The 12,109-nt window shown below is 50.4% G+C and overlaps 1 protein-coding gene and 1 long non-coding RNA gene across 15 annotated transcripts in view; one reads left to right on the plus strand and one right to left on the minus strand.

Moving 5' to 3' along the window:
* The window catches only part of GRIP2 (glutamate receptor interacting protein 2), a 94,293-nt gene that overhangs the window by 30,206 nt on the left and 51,978 nt on the right, over positions 1 to 12,109 (minus strand). The window lies entirely within an intron of this gene.
* LOC140848339 (uncharacterized) lies at positions 9,014 to 12,082 on the plus strand. Its single transcript, XR_012129056.1, has 2 exons — positions 9,014 to 9,220; positions 10,813 to 12,082. It is a non-coding gene; the product is annotated as an uncharacterized lncRNA (long non-coding RNA).

Here is a 12,109-nt window from a genome sequence, read left to right on the forward strand (position 1 = left end):
TTGTAAATTGGTGCAGCCACTATGGAAAGAAATGTGGAGGTTTCTCAGAAAACTAAAAATACATATGACCCAGCAATTTCACTTCTGGAAATTTACCTGAAGGAAACAAAATCACTAATTAAAGAAGATATATGCATGCCTATGTTTATTGCAGCATTATTTACAATAGCCAAGATTGAGAAAAAACCTAAGTGTCCATCAATAGAGGAATGGATAGAGAAGATGTGGTACACACACCATGGAGTGGCTTGATTCTCTTTATTGCTGAATGGTATTCCAGTGTATGGACATACCACTTTGTTTAACCATTTGCCTGTTGAAACACATTTCTGTTGTTTCCAGTTTGGGGTGATTTTAAATAATGTCCTAATAAATACATGCAACAGGTTTTTTTGTTAGAACATACATTTCCTTAACACTTGGGTAAATACCCAGGAATGGATTCTGGGTCATATGGATAAGCTTGAGGTTAACTTTGTAAGAAACGGCCAAACTGTTTTTCAAAGTGGCTGCACTGTTTTGCATGCCCACCAACAATGTAAGAAGGGTTCAGTTACAAGCACTTGGCAATGTGTTAGGATTTTTTTAAAAAATTTAGTCATTCTAATAAATGCATAAAGTTATCTTATTGTGGCTGCAATTTACACTTGCTTAATGACTAGTGATGTTCAACACTCTTCCTTATTTGCCACCCACATATATCTTCTTTGAAGCATCTATCCAAACCTTTTGCTCATTTTTAAATTGGGTTGTTTGTTTTCTTGTTACTGAATTTTTATATATCTGGATACAAGTCCTTTGTCAGATATAATAATTTGTGTTTTGAAAAGACCACTATATGACTCTGTGTCATACTGAATTTTGAGGAACACTATATAATGAACATTTACTCACCACCTGGTTTTAACCATTATTAACACTTTGTCATATTACTCCATTTATTTTTATCTGTGCTGAAAATTTTTGAAACAAACCTTGGACATAATGAAATTATACCTCTAAATATTTCAGTATGTATTTCCAAACAACAAACAAAAAGGAACATATTTCTTACATAGCAAAAATACCATTATGACACCTTACAAAATTAAAATAACTCCTTATTAATTTAATGCCCACTCCATATTAAAAATTTTCCCAATTACAATGAGTTTTTAATGTCAACAAATAACATTTTTGGTTTTGGAAAGCTTTGGTTCTTTTGCTTATCTCCTCATTCTGCTTTCAAATTTTGTTCTTCCCTTTTCTATTCCTTCTTATGTGCCTCCAATAACTTTTAATCTTTTCAACATTCATCTATGATTCAATTTTCTATTATCTCCAACTCCTGAGAGGTGTTTCTGTTGTCTGGGCTGCCTGATGACTCTCCCTCATGGTAGACTGTTTCCTCACGTGTTTGCTAATGGTGATTATGAGCTCATCTTTAATGGGGCTTCATCTGTGGGAATCTTGTTCAGCTTGGTTGAAGGCAGTTCCCTCAAGCATTCAGAGGGAATTTGCAATTCCTTTCTTTGGGTGCCTGCAAGGCATCATTACCCTGATCCAATGTTAACATTAAGTTTTTGGTTCAGGATTCTAGAACCATGGGGTAATATGAATTATAACCTTCAACAGAAACAAGGGGTATTCCTCAGGTCACAAATTTTCAAAGGAGATCACCAAAAGTCTAGTCGAGACAGACACACTTTTGTTTAATCTCTTTGGTAGATGGGTAGATAATTTTCCCAGTTCCCCCTCTCACTGAGGGTATATCTTTTTAAAGGTCTGGCTTTATGCTGGGGTGTCAGTTCCAATTAGAGAAGGTACAGGGCATCCTCTCTTGTACCTCTAGACCAGCAAACACCCCCATTCCTGCTGCCACCCCAATAGGGAAGCCTCAGCATCAGCTTACACTCATTCTGCTGGTATCTAGTCTTATTGACTGGAAATGCATTGAGTTTATAGATCAGGTTGTGGATAACTGGCATCTTACAATACTGAAATTTCCACTATCTATTCCTCCATTTATTTTTATCTTTAATTTCTGCTAAGAATATTGTGTACTTTCAGGGGCAAAAGTCTTATACCTCTTTCATTAAATGTATTCCTAGATATCTTAAGTGTCTTAATGCTATCATAAATTGAACTGCTTTTCAAATTTAATTTTCTAACCATTTGTTGCTAGAATATAATAACAGTTGATTTTATATTCTGAGCTTTAAAATCCACATAGTCATTCTAATAGTTTATCTGTAGATTCTTTTGGATTTTCTGTCACCTGTGAACAATGACAATTTTAATTTTTACTTCCTAAACTTCACACTTTTTCTAGTCTAGTCTGCCTTATTGCCCTGGCCAGAAGTCCAGTACAAAGGCGACAGGGAGTGGTTATACAGACTCTCCTTCTCTCCTTTTCAGCTCTCCATCTTTAGTGCATCTCAGAGGACTTAGAAGCTGGAAGGGTTCAGGCTACCTGCTCTGCAATAAGGACACAGACCCTGCCTCCCTGCAGCACCCCCTTGTCTTGGGCACTGTGCATGTTCTGGGTTCTCCTCTATGTCTTGACAGGAAAGGGGAAGGGGACACACACATTGTACACCAACCACCCACACTATCTCATTCACTTCTCACAGTGACCTTGGGAGAAAGTAGGTGCTACTATCTACCCATCAGACAGATGAGAAAACTAAGACCCAGAGCAGCAAAGTCCTTGAACAAGCAGCCTCTGAAAAGAGCCAGGATCAGACCTCAGGTCACCTTGCCAACCCCATCCCATGCTCCAGGCACCTTTGACCGGGTTATCTTTTTCACATTCCCTCCAAGTGCTTTTCAGCACTGGACTGAGGTGGGTAAGGGCAACCGACAAACCATCAAGCTGGTAGCCTCTTGTGTGCTGCCTCAGGGGGCCACCACTCCCAGGTCCCAGGGATGCCCCATGGGCTCCACTGCCTCCTCAGGCCTCACCTGAGCCTGCACACACCCCTCCCCGGACCCCATCTGCCCTGGATGAAGAGCCTTCTGCCTGCCCCTACAGCCTTCACTCCAGCTTGGCCCAGTCAAGGGCGTGGGCTCAGGGCTCCGACAGGCCTGAGTGCAGACCCTGACTTGGCCACTCACCCGCTGTGGGAAGGCCACTCCTCTCCCGGAGCTGCTGGGCCAAAGTAAGACCTAACTCACAGGCTCTGTCTCCCTTCCTCACGCCTCAGAGGAGGCATAAGAAAGCAGGGCTGGAGAGGAATCAGCCCCCGCAGGAGGCAAGAGCCACATAGCCCACCCCAGCCAGGCCCTTTCCGTGAGGCAAAGGGTAAGATTAGGGTTCACCCAGGGTGGGGACAGCCTGGGTCAAGATCAGGGTTCAGCCCAGCCAAGGTCAGGGCTCCGCTTGAGGTCAAGTTCAGGGATCAGTCAGAAGCAGGAACAGGGTTCAATCTCAAGCAGATTTCTCAACGTCTGCACTACTGACATTTGTTGCTGGATAGCTCCACGTGGTGGGGGGGCTCTCTTCTGCACCGTGGGATGTTTAGCAGCATCCTCGCCCTCCAGCCACTAAATGCCAGTAGCCCCCAACCCGTCATGACAACCAAAAAGGACTTCAGGCATTGCCACATGGGTGCAAAAGTGTCCTCATCCCCAAATTGGGAATCACTTCTCTGAGTCAGGGTGGGGCTCAGGCTGGGTCAGGGTTGGTTCCAGCCTGGGGTAGTTCACTCGAGTCTGAGAAAGCCTAAGAACCTTTACCACTTGCAGCTCTAACCAGCTGGAACTGTTCCAGCTCCCATCACTCTGCATCTCCAGACCAGGGCTAGGCTCTCTTTGCTTGACAGAAGGTGGTAAATAACAAATCAAACAGCATTTAAGTCCAGAATCATTTCCAAGGCCCCTGGTGTTGGGTCCCCAGCAGCTTTGCTCACCACCCGTCCTCCAGGCCCCTTGTTCATATCAGACGCCACCAATTCAGGCAACACCCCATTAAGTATAATGCCTCCCATTACGGTTTCCTAATTCGCACTTCATTTAGATCCAACAAGATGTTCCTGAGCTAATAAAAATAAAAAGCCTGGGATCTATCAACTGTGTGACAGTGAACATCTCTGGTATTTCATGTGGGCATTTCTGGAATTAAACTCTGTCTTATCCTGCGCAAATTAGATTTTGCTACTGGAAAATCCCCCTCTCCTGAGCTGCTCTGGGAAGATCAGACATAAGCTTGCTGGCTCCAGGTTTATGAGTCTGAGGATAGGGGAAGGGGGAGATTATCTTGTAAGGAAACGATGAGAAAACAGAAGGTCAAGTTCATCAAATCCAGAACAAAAAGATCCCAAAGAATGGAGCATGGAACACTAAAGATGGTTTTTGGAGCCCTGATAATAAAAACAAAAGATTCAGAAATTGAGACAGAGGAACAATGTGATCCCCAAAGGGAAGATTCTGAAGCAAAGGATGCAGGATGTTGGCTGCAGAAGGCGAGGACCATTTCCCGGGCCGTTCCTGCGGCATCCTTCACATTTGTCTTCGAGGCTGCCTCTCAGCCCTTTGCTCATCCCAGTATTAAGATTTTACTCCAGTGAACTACACGGCGCCAAACTGGGCTGCAGAGACACTTGTGAGACAGCTGAGGGGTGCAGGTCAGCTTGTCTCAACGCTGAGTGGCCCCAACTTGCTCCCTTTTACAACTGTCGGCTGGCTTGGGACTCAGGCTGTGAACCATCTCTTTCCCCGGTTGTCAGGTGGGCCTGACTATGTGCTGCAAACCAGGATTCACACAACTGTGCAAAGTCAGTGAGCAGAAAGTGAGGACTCAAGAGACTCTTGTCTGAGAAGGCGCTGGCGTTTTAGGGGTGGCTTTGATGATCTCTTGGATGTTGAGGCTCCTCTGGATAGCTGATTGCCAGGTAAGAGGCTTCTGGATATCAAAGACCCCCTAGCATATTCAGAAGGCATCCATAAGGAATGCTACAAGGTTTACTGATGCCTGTTCAGCAATAGTGCCCCGCTTACACAAGCATCCTCACGTGGGGGAAAACTGAGGCTGCATTCAACCCAAGAATCAAGGCAGGGCCAGAATTACCACTTGGCTGCGTGACTTGAGTCTCTATTCCTCTATCCATAACATGGGAGTGTATCCCCCAATCATTGGCTCCAGCAAACCCAGGCTTGAGAATTTGAGGGAATTATTTTATTTTAGAAACCCAATGGGGTTCAGGCTCCAGTCCTCTTCCCTCAGAGAACATGCTCACTCTCTCCCGCTCTCCCTTTTTTGTTCTGGGACCTGGTAATTATATGCTTAGAGATGAAGGCTTTTCAAAAACATCTTTCCCACCAATTTTCAGCTGGAAACGTGCATAAAAACAGAGATATTTTTATCCGCATGTTTCTTTTTTCCTGTCTCCTCCTTCCAGCAATGAGCAATTATGAGCTTTTGCCTTCAGTCAATCCGTCCTGTTAGAACTCCCTTCAGAGGGAAATTCATTTCTGCAGCAATGCCAGCCCATCCCGGCAAACACAGGCTGGGCGAATCACCAGAGCAGGACGGAGAGAAGGGCGGAGCACAGACAGTATACCTGGTCCCCGCCCCACGCTGCAGCCCACAGGGTGGGTGGGTTTCTTTTTTATTTTATTTCTCTTGAAAGCCTTGCTAATTTGCCTTCATTATTCCTGACTCTCGGGGCCACAGGACCTGAGCTTTGACAAAGGGAAAAGGAAGTCAGCCCCTGGCCAGGCCCCCTTGCCAGGATCCCCCCTAAGTAGGGGCTCGGGGAGGGGGCTGTGCAGGGCTGTATACCCACCATGAATGATGCCTGGTTCGGTGGGACTCCAGGAGGGGCCATTCGGCATCTGAGAAGAGGGGCCACTGAATGAATGCCCAGAGGCCCAACAGGAAATGACTGCATGACAGTGAGCCAGGAGCAGGGCCAGGGTCTTGATGGGGAAGAGGGCGCCCCCACTCGCCCCAGGATTGAACCTTGGGGCTGCAGTGGCCCGTTGCCGACTCCACAGGGGAGTGGTGCTTGCTGCCAGAGCACCCCACCAAGGGATGGGCCAGTTCCAGTTTGGCTGGCCCCTCAGGAGGCATTGCTAGTAAGGCGGAAAGGGAAGGCTGGATCTTGGAGTCAGGCCAACTTCAGATTCTGATCCTGAATCTCAGCAGGCTAAGGGATCTGGGACAAGTCTTTTCTCTCCCAGTCCCAGGCTTCTCCTCTGCACAGCGGGGTGCGGTGCCAACCTCATGGGTTGATGGGAGGCATCAGTGAAATGCTGGAGTACACAGAAGCCATGCAACATGGTTCTCTCCTGCCCTGTAACTCATCTCATTAGGAAGCTTTTCCTGCATGAATAATGGCAGCACCTCCCATTGACTAAGTGCTGGGCGCTGGGCTGTGTGTTTCCTTAGCATTATCTCACTGACTCCTCACCACTTTCTGAGATGGTATGATTGTCATTCCCATTTTACTGGGGAAACTGAGGCACAAAAGGGTTAAGTGACTTTCCAAGGTAAGGAGAGCAGCCAGCATTTGAACCCAGGCTAGACTCTAGAACTTAAAATTACTACCACTTTATCCTCATGAGAACCTTATGTGATGGGTGCCACTATCATCTCCCCATTACGGATGAGGGAACTGCCCAGGGTCTTACAGCTGCTAAGTGGAAGAGTGGTGAGCCCTCTCCTGCTTCTTCTCCCACCCCAAGTCAGTCCTGAGGGGCAGACCGTTATGCCTGTGGTCCTGGGCCACTTGGCTCCAGGCAGCAGCCCCAGTTCCTCTGGCTCTCCTCACAGAAGTACCCCCTCTGGCCAGCACCGGTGGGACTAGGGCATTGGAGCAGGTGCAGGCTCACCTCAGGATGACTGCCCCAATCCCAACGTGGACAAGCCTCCCAAGAAGCCAGTCTCTCATGGAGACAGATGCACGGGAAGTTCAACTCGTGACCCCTCATTCTGCTCAATATGTGTGTTTAAGGGAAACAAGAAAAATTATACTAATAGATTTAAAAGTGGGTGCCTGATTCACACAGTGTCAAGAATTGGAAAAAAAAAAGAACATCAAAAGGGAGCAGTGGGTGCTGGGCCCTTCCTGATGCCAGGCCTGCTCTAAGCACTTCACACACACAAACTCATTCAACTCTCCTGAGAGCAATGGGGGAGAGGCTCACCGATTCTCCCATTTTACAGATGGGGGAAACTGAGGCCCAGAGAGGTCACTCAGCTGGTGAGCTGCAGAGGAAGGAATGGACTCTGGGGCTTTGGGCCCTCCAACAGACCACATCCCTGACCCTTGGCTCTGGTCTCTTCCTCTAAAGAGCGGGCAATGGACCCCAAATGAGAGGCACCTGGGAAGGCTGCAGCTCTAGGAGGCCCTGCATCAGGACTCAGGCACACACAGTCTGGGCACATCAGAGCTACCAGGAGCCTGGGCATGACCTAGGGAGGCTGCCAGTCCTCAGTCCTTTCATGAGGTGTGTAGGGACCCCTGACACAGGGCCCTGAAGTCATACTCAGGCTGAAATCTCCCTCCGTGGGGTCAACATCATGTGGGAAGTGGGTGCAGGCTCAAGTCAAGCCTTAGCCTTTTGTGTTCTGGGTCTGTGCTCTCCTGCTGCACTCTAAACCAGCAATATTGAGGAACATAACCTCAAAACATGGTCACCAGCAGAACCATTTTATTTCCCAATGATGGTGACTTGGAGCACTGAAAAGACTCAGTTCATCACATGGAGAGCAAAACAGAAGTTTTCACCAAAACCTACAGTCCCTTGGCCTCCCAGACCTCACCTCCTAATACTCTCCCCTTCACCAGCTCCACTCCAGCCCCTGGTTTTCCACACACTAGACTCATGCCTGCCCCAGGGCCTTTGCACTGGCTGTTACTGCTGCTCTGAATGCTCTTCCCCAGACATCCACAAAACTCCCTCCCTCACCTTCTTCAGGAAACTGTGCAAATGTCCCCTTCTCAGGGAGGTCTTCCCCGATCAGCCTGTTTGAACTTATACCTGCACCCCCACAACTCCAACACCTCCCATCACCTTCCTTTCTTGCTTTGTTTTTTCTCACACCACTCAACACCATCTAACAAACCTCACTTCTTTTTTTTTCTTAAACTTAGTGATCTTATTTACTGTTTGCCTTTGCCCACTAGGATGTCAGCTCCGAAGGGCTGGGTTTTTGTATCTGTTCACTGATGTGTCTAGAACAGAGAAGCTGGCACAAAGTAAGTGCTCAATAAATAATTTGGAATTCAATTTCCATTCGCAGACTAGGAGAATGGGAATCAAAGAGGTGGAATGAGTTGTTCAAGGCCATAGAATCAGGAAGAGGCAGAGCTAGGATGCAAACCCAGGCCTCCCTGGCTCCAGGCCGTGGCCTCCGTGGTCTGGGGCTGGGGGTTTCCCCATGGCTGCAGCCTTTGCCATGGAGCAGCAGGTCAGGCCTGCCAAGGATCCAGGTGGTTCTGGTGAGAACCTCCCCAGAGAGTGGGCAGCCCAAGCCACAGCAGAGGGAACCCCCACCCAAAATATATACACACCCTTCCTGAGACTTCCCAGGCCCTGGCTGGGAGGCAAGTGCTCACTCGGGCCTAGTAGGCCCTGGGAACAAAGACCACTTTGTGGCTGGGAGTCAGAGGAGAGTGAACACTGGGGTGGGGTGTGGGAACCATACACCCCGGAGCTAGTCACATCCCTTCCTGCAAGACTCAGGGTTAGTGGGGGGTGAACAAGACTCCTGGAAGCATGACTGCGCATGTCCAGAGAAAGGACTCAGAGAAAGGAGTGCAGTGCAGCCCACAGACCCCAACTCCGAGCTTCTTCTCAGGGCACTCAGGGACTCAGCCTTCTCTGTAACACGTGGAGGGTGTATGGAGGGGCCATCTGTTGGCTGCCCTTGTCCCCTTGCTTTGGGGGAGGCCACGTGACCAGGCCTGGACAATCAAGGGCCCAAGGATTGGTCAGGGTGGGGGTGTGGTCCAAGCTGAGCCAATGACAGCCAGCCCTGGGATGTTTGCTGGAACTACTGGAAACAAGTTCCCTTTCCTCAGGGAGGACTGAGCTGGCTGATTGTAAGCCTGAAGGTGCTGGGGACCCTCTGGGCATCTCAAGGAGAGGAGAGTGCCTAGAAATGAAGCTCACCTAAAGAAAAGCAGAGACCTGGAGTCCTACTGATGTTGACTGAGCACCTGGATTCTGCTGTGCCTGAAGCTCCATCTCCAGACTTTTCTTTAAAAAGCCTCAGTGCTGACCATCAACCTAGGTAGGTGTGATCATGAGGTTCTGTGACTTAGGGAGGAGACTAGGGTGGGGGTTGCAGTGGTGGTGGTGGTGGGGTCAAGTAAGTCATCAGAGAGTGAAAAGCCAGGGAGATCAGGAAGGAATTTGATGTCAGGATAAGGAGATACGATCAGATTTGAGTTTTAGCAAGCTTCCTCCCATGGCAGCACGAGAAAGGCAGGATGGAGGTCAGGAAGCCAGGGAGGAGACTGGAGCCACCACTGCTCTGAGCACAGTTTCCTCATCTGTCCACCGGGACCAAAGAGCCGACCCTCAGAGCTTTTCCTTAAAGAGGAAGGGATGACAGGATGGCTGCAGAGCACCAAGTGAAGGGTGACTTGGTCCTGACTCCTGACAAGCTTGGGCAGAAGTGGGGAGGAGAATAAAGAGGGAGAAGCAAGGCCAGCCCAGCAGGCTGAGGCTGGAGAGACAGCCAGCCAGCCAGATAGATGAAGCAACCACATCTGCCCCAGAGCCCTCCCAGGGTCCCAGCCCTGGGCCCACCCAGGAATGTGGCAGCTGTGTGGCACCTGCCCCCCCCAACCACATTCCCAGAGCCCCTGGGGCTCACCAACCAGACCCCAGGCCAGGACTGCTGCTTCCTGCCACAGGCTCTAGTCTCCCACCATCTCGGGGCAGGGAGCTCACTTCCAACAGCTCATGGCAAGGTGAGATGTGACACCTCTGAGAGCTTGAGCACCGGACTCTAGAACCCCAGACCCACCTCCTGCCCATGATGGCAGGACAGCCCAGCAGACTTGGCCCCCAGCTGCAGACAGGGCCGGGGTCAGACGTCCCTCTCACCGCAGGCCGGGCCAGTGTCCTGCCTCTGCACCTCTCCAAGGTGCAGTCCCTGGGAGCGGTGGCCCCAGCCTTTGTTGCCCAGTCCCCTCTCTGGGCAGCAATTTCAGAGGGATTGGACGGTTCAGCCCTGTGACTCTGCCTACAGGTCCCCCAATACTTACCCGCCTCTCCAGGGGTCTCCCGGCTGAGCCCACACAGCATGTCTGCTATTGTCTCCCCTGTCCACCAACTCCCTCTGGAGCCACGCTGCCCGGCCCCTCCCTCGCCCTCTCCAGGGAGGGGCTGTGGGAGGGAAGCTCACAGCTCCCACTGGCTGGGCACCGAGTCCACCCACAGCAGCAGGCGGCTCTCTGCTTAAAGGGGACACAGCCGTTGTCATGGCTGGCTTCTGATGGGGTTCAACACCCCCCACACCCACAGCCTGAGCCTGGGCAGGGCATCTTTGAGGATGGCACTCCTGGGGCCTCCCCCAGGGTCCCTGGACAGACAGACCCCTGGGGGCCAGCTGTGCTCCTGACTTGCCCTGGGACTTTGTTAAGTGATTACCCTCCCCAGACTTCAGTTTTTCCATCTGGAAAATGGGAACAGTGCCTTCCAAACTTTTTTAAAGTAGTAAATTTCAACAGAATCATGCACAGAATCCCCAGGACATAAATAAGCCAAATAAAGTCAGCTGATGAATGATAACAGGGGGTGCATCTCAGGTTATAAACCATTGTGCTCAGAAGCTCCTGGGGACCCTTCCACTGACATTCTAACTACCTCCCCCAGGTCCTAGTTGCCTTTTCTGTAAAGTGGAGCCTGGGGAAGAGGAGCACAGCACTCTGCTGCACAGAGCATCCCCTCAGCCTCCCGCGAAGACGGAGCAAGATGGGCAGAGGATCCGTCTGCCTCTGAGCTTGATGGGCAGGGGCAGCTGATCACAGCTCCGGCCCCAGCTGGGCCTCAGCCCAGCACACTCCAAGATTCCAGCTCAGGATTGTCCTAATGACCCTGCTGGACACCCAGGGCCCCTCGTCCAGCTCTCAAGCTGCTCCAGCTTGCCATCCCACCAATGTGTGTTGGCACCAGCTGAGGGCCAGACACCACAAAGGTGCTGGGGAGAAGGGTGGGTGATAGTGACATAGGGTATCAGCAGCCTGCATAACTACACGTTGTACCCCGTTGAATGAGGAAGGGCCTGAGACTGACAAGGTCCTGGTTTCCGCAGAGCTCCTGGATACAGGGGAACAGACAGGCTTGCGTTTGTTCTGTGTCCTGGTGAATGGAGTGTACAGCCCAGTGGTTAGGGAATGGGGCTTCTGATGGGTCCCCTCCTGAGCAAGCATGCCCACTGTGGAATCCAGCCCATACCTCCTGGGCCACCCAAACCGGCACCTGCCAGACCAACACTATTGGCACCTTCAGAAAATCCAGGTTCTACATCTGGGTGGGGCCACTTGTCCCCCTGTGCCTGAGGGTTCATGTTACTCCCTGCTGCCCATTTCCCCAGGGTATCTTCCTCTTTGAGTGACCTCAGACACATCCCAGGGGACAGGCAGGGTCCGGGTTCCAGGCAAGGTTCCTTTGGACCAGCAGGAGACCAAATATCAAAACGAGATGTCAAGGTGTGAGCCACGGGAGGGGCAGTGGGTGTTGGGTCGGAGAGGGAAGCCCTGAATTGGGAGGCATTTGCTTGGAGAATTGGGCTAGGCAGTGGTGGGGAAGTGGGGGTTGAGTGGGGTGGGGTGCAGGTTCCCAGAGGCATCCACGGTACCTGGCAATGATCAGAACAAAGCTCTTGAGGGGGATTCCGACCATCACCAGGACACCGAGGAACACTTGGGGGAAGTCTCAGCTCCATACCAGACAGGAAGGGATGTAGCCCCTCTGTGTGTGAACTACTCTTCACAGACCCTCGCCCTCTTTTCCCCCCATTTACAGCCCCTTCAGGGAGGAGGGCTGCGCAGTGCACAAGCCTTTAGCAGTACATCCACCCCCTTGTGAAGAAAATATTTGCTCACCATACAGATGCATTTAAACAAGTGATTAAGATTGGCAATCTGTCTCTCTGGCTGCTCTTTTGGAA

Source organism: Manis javanica, chromosome 3 (genome assembly GCF_040802235.1).
Source record: "Manis javanica isolate MJ-LG chromosome 3, MJ_LKY, whole genome shotgun sequence".
NCBI classification, from domain to species: Eukaryota; Metazoa; Chordata; class Mammalia; order Pholidota; family Manidae; genus Manis; species Manis javanica.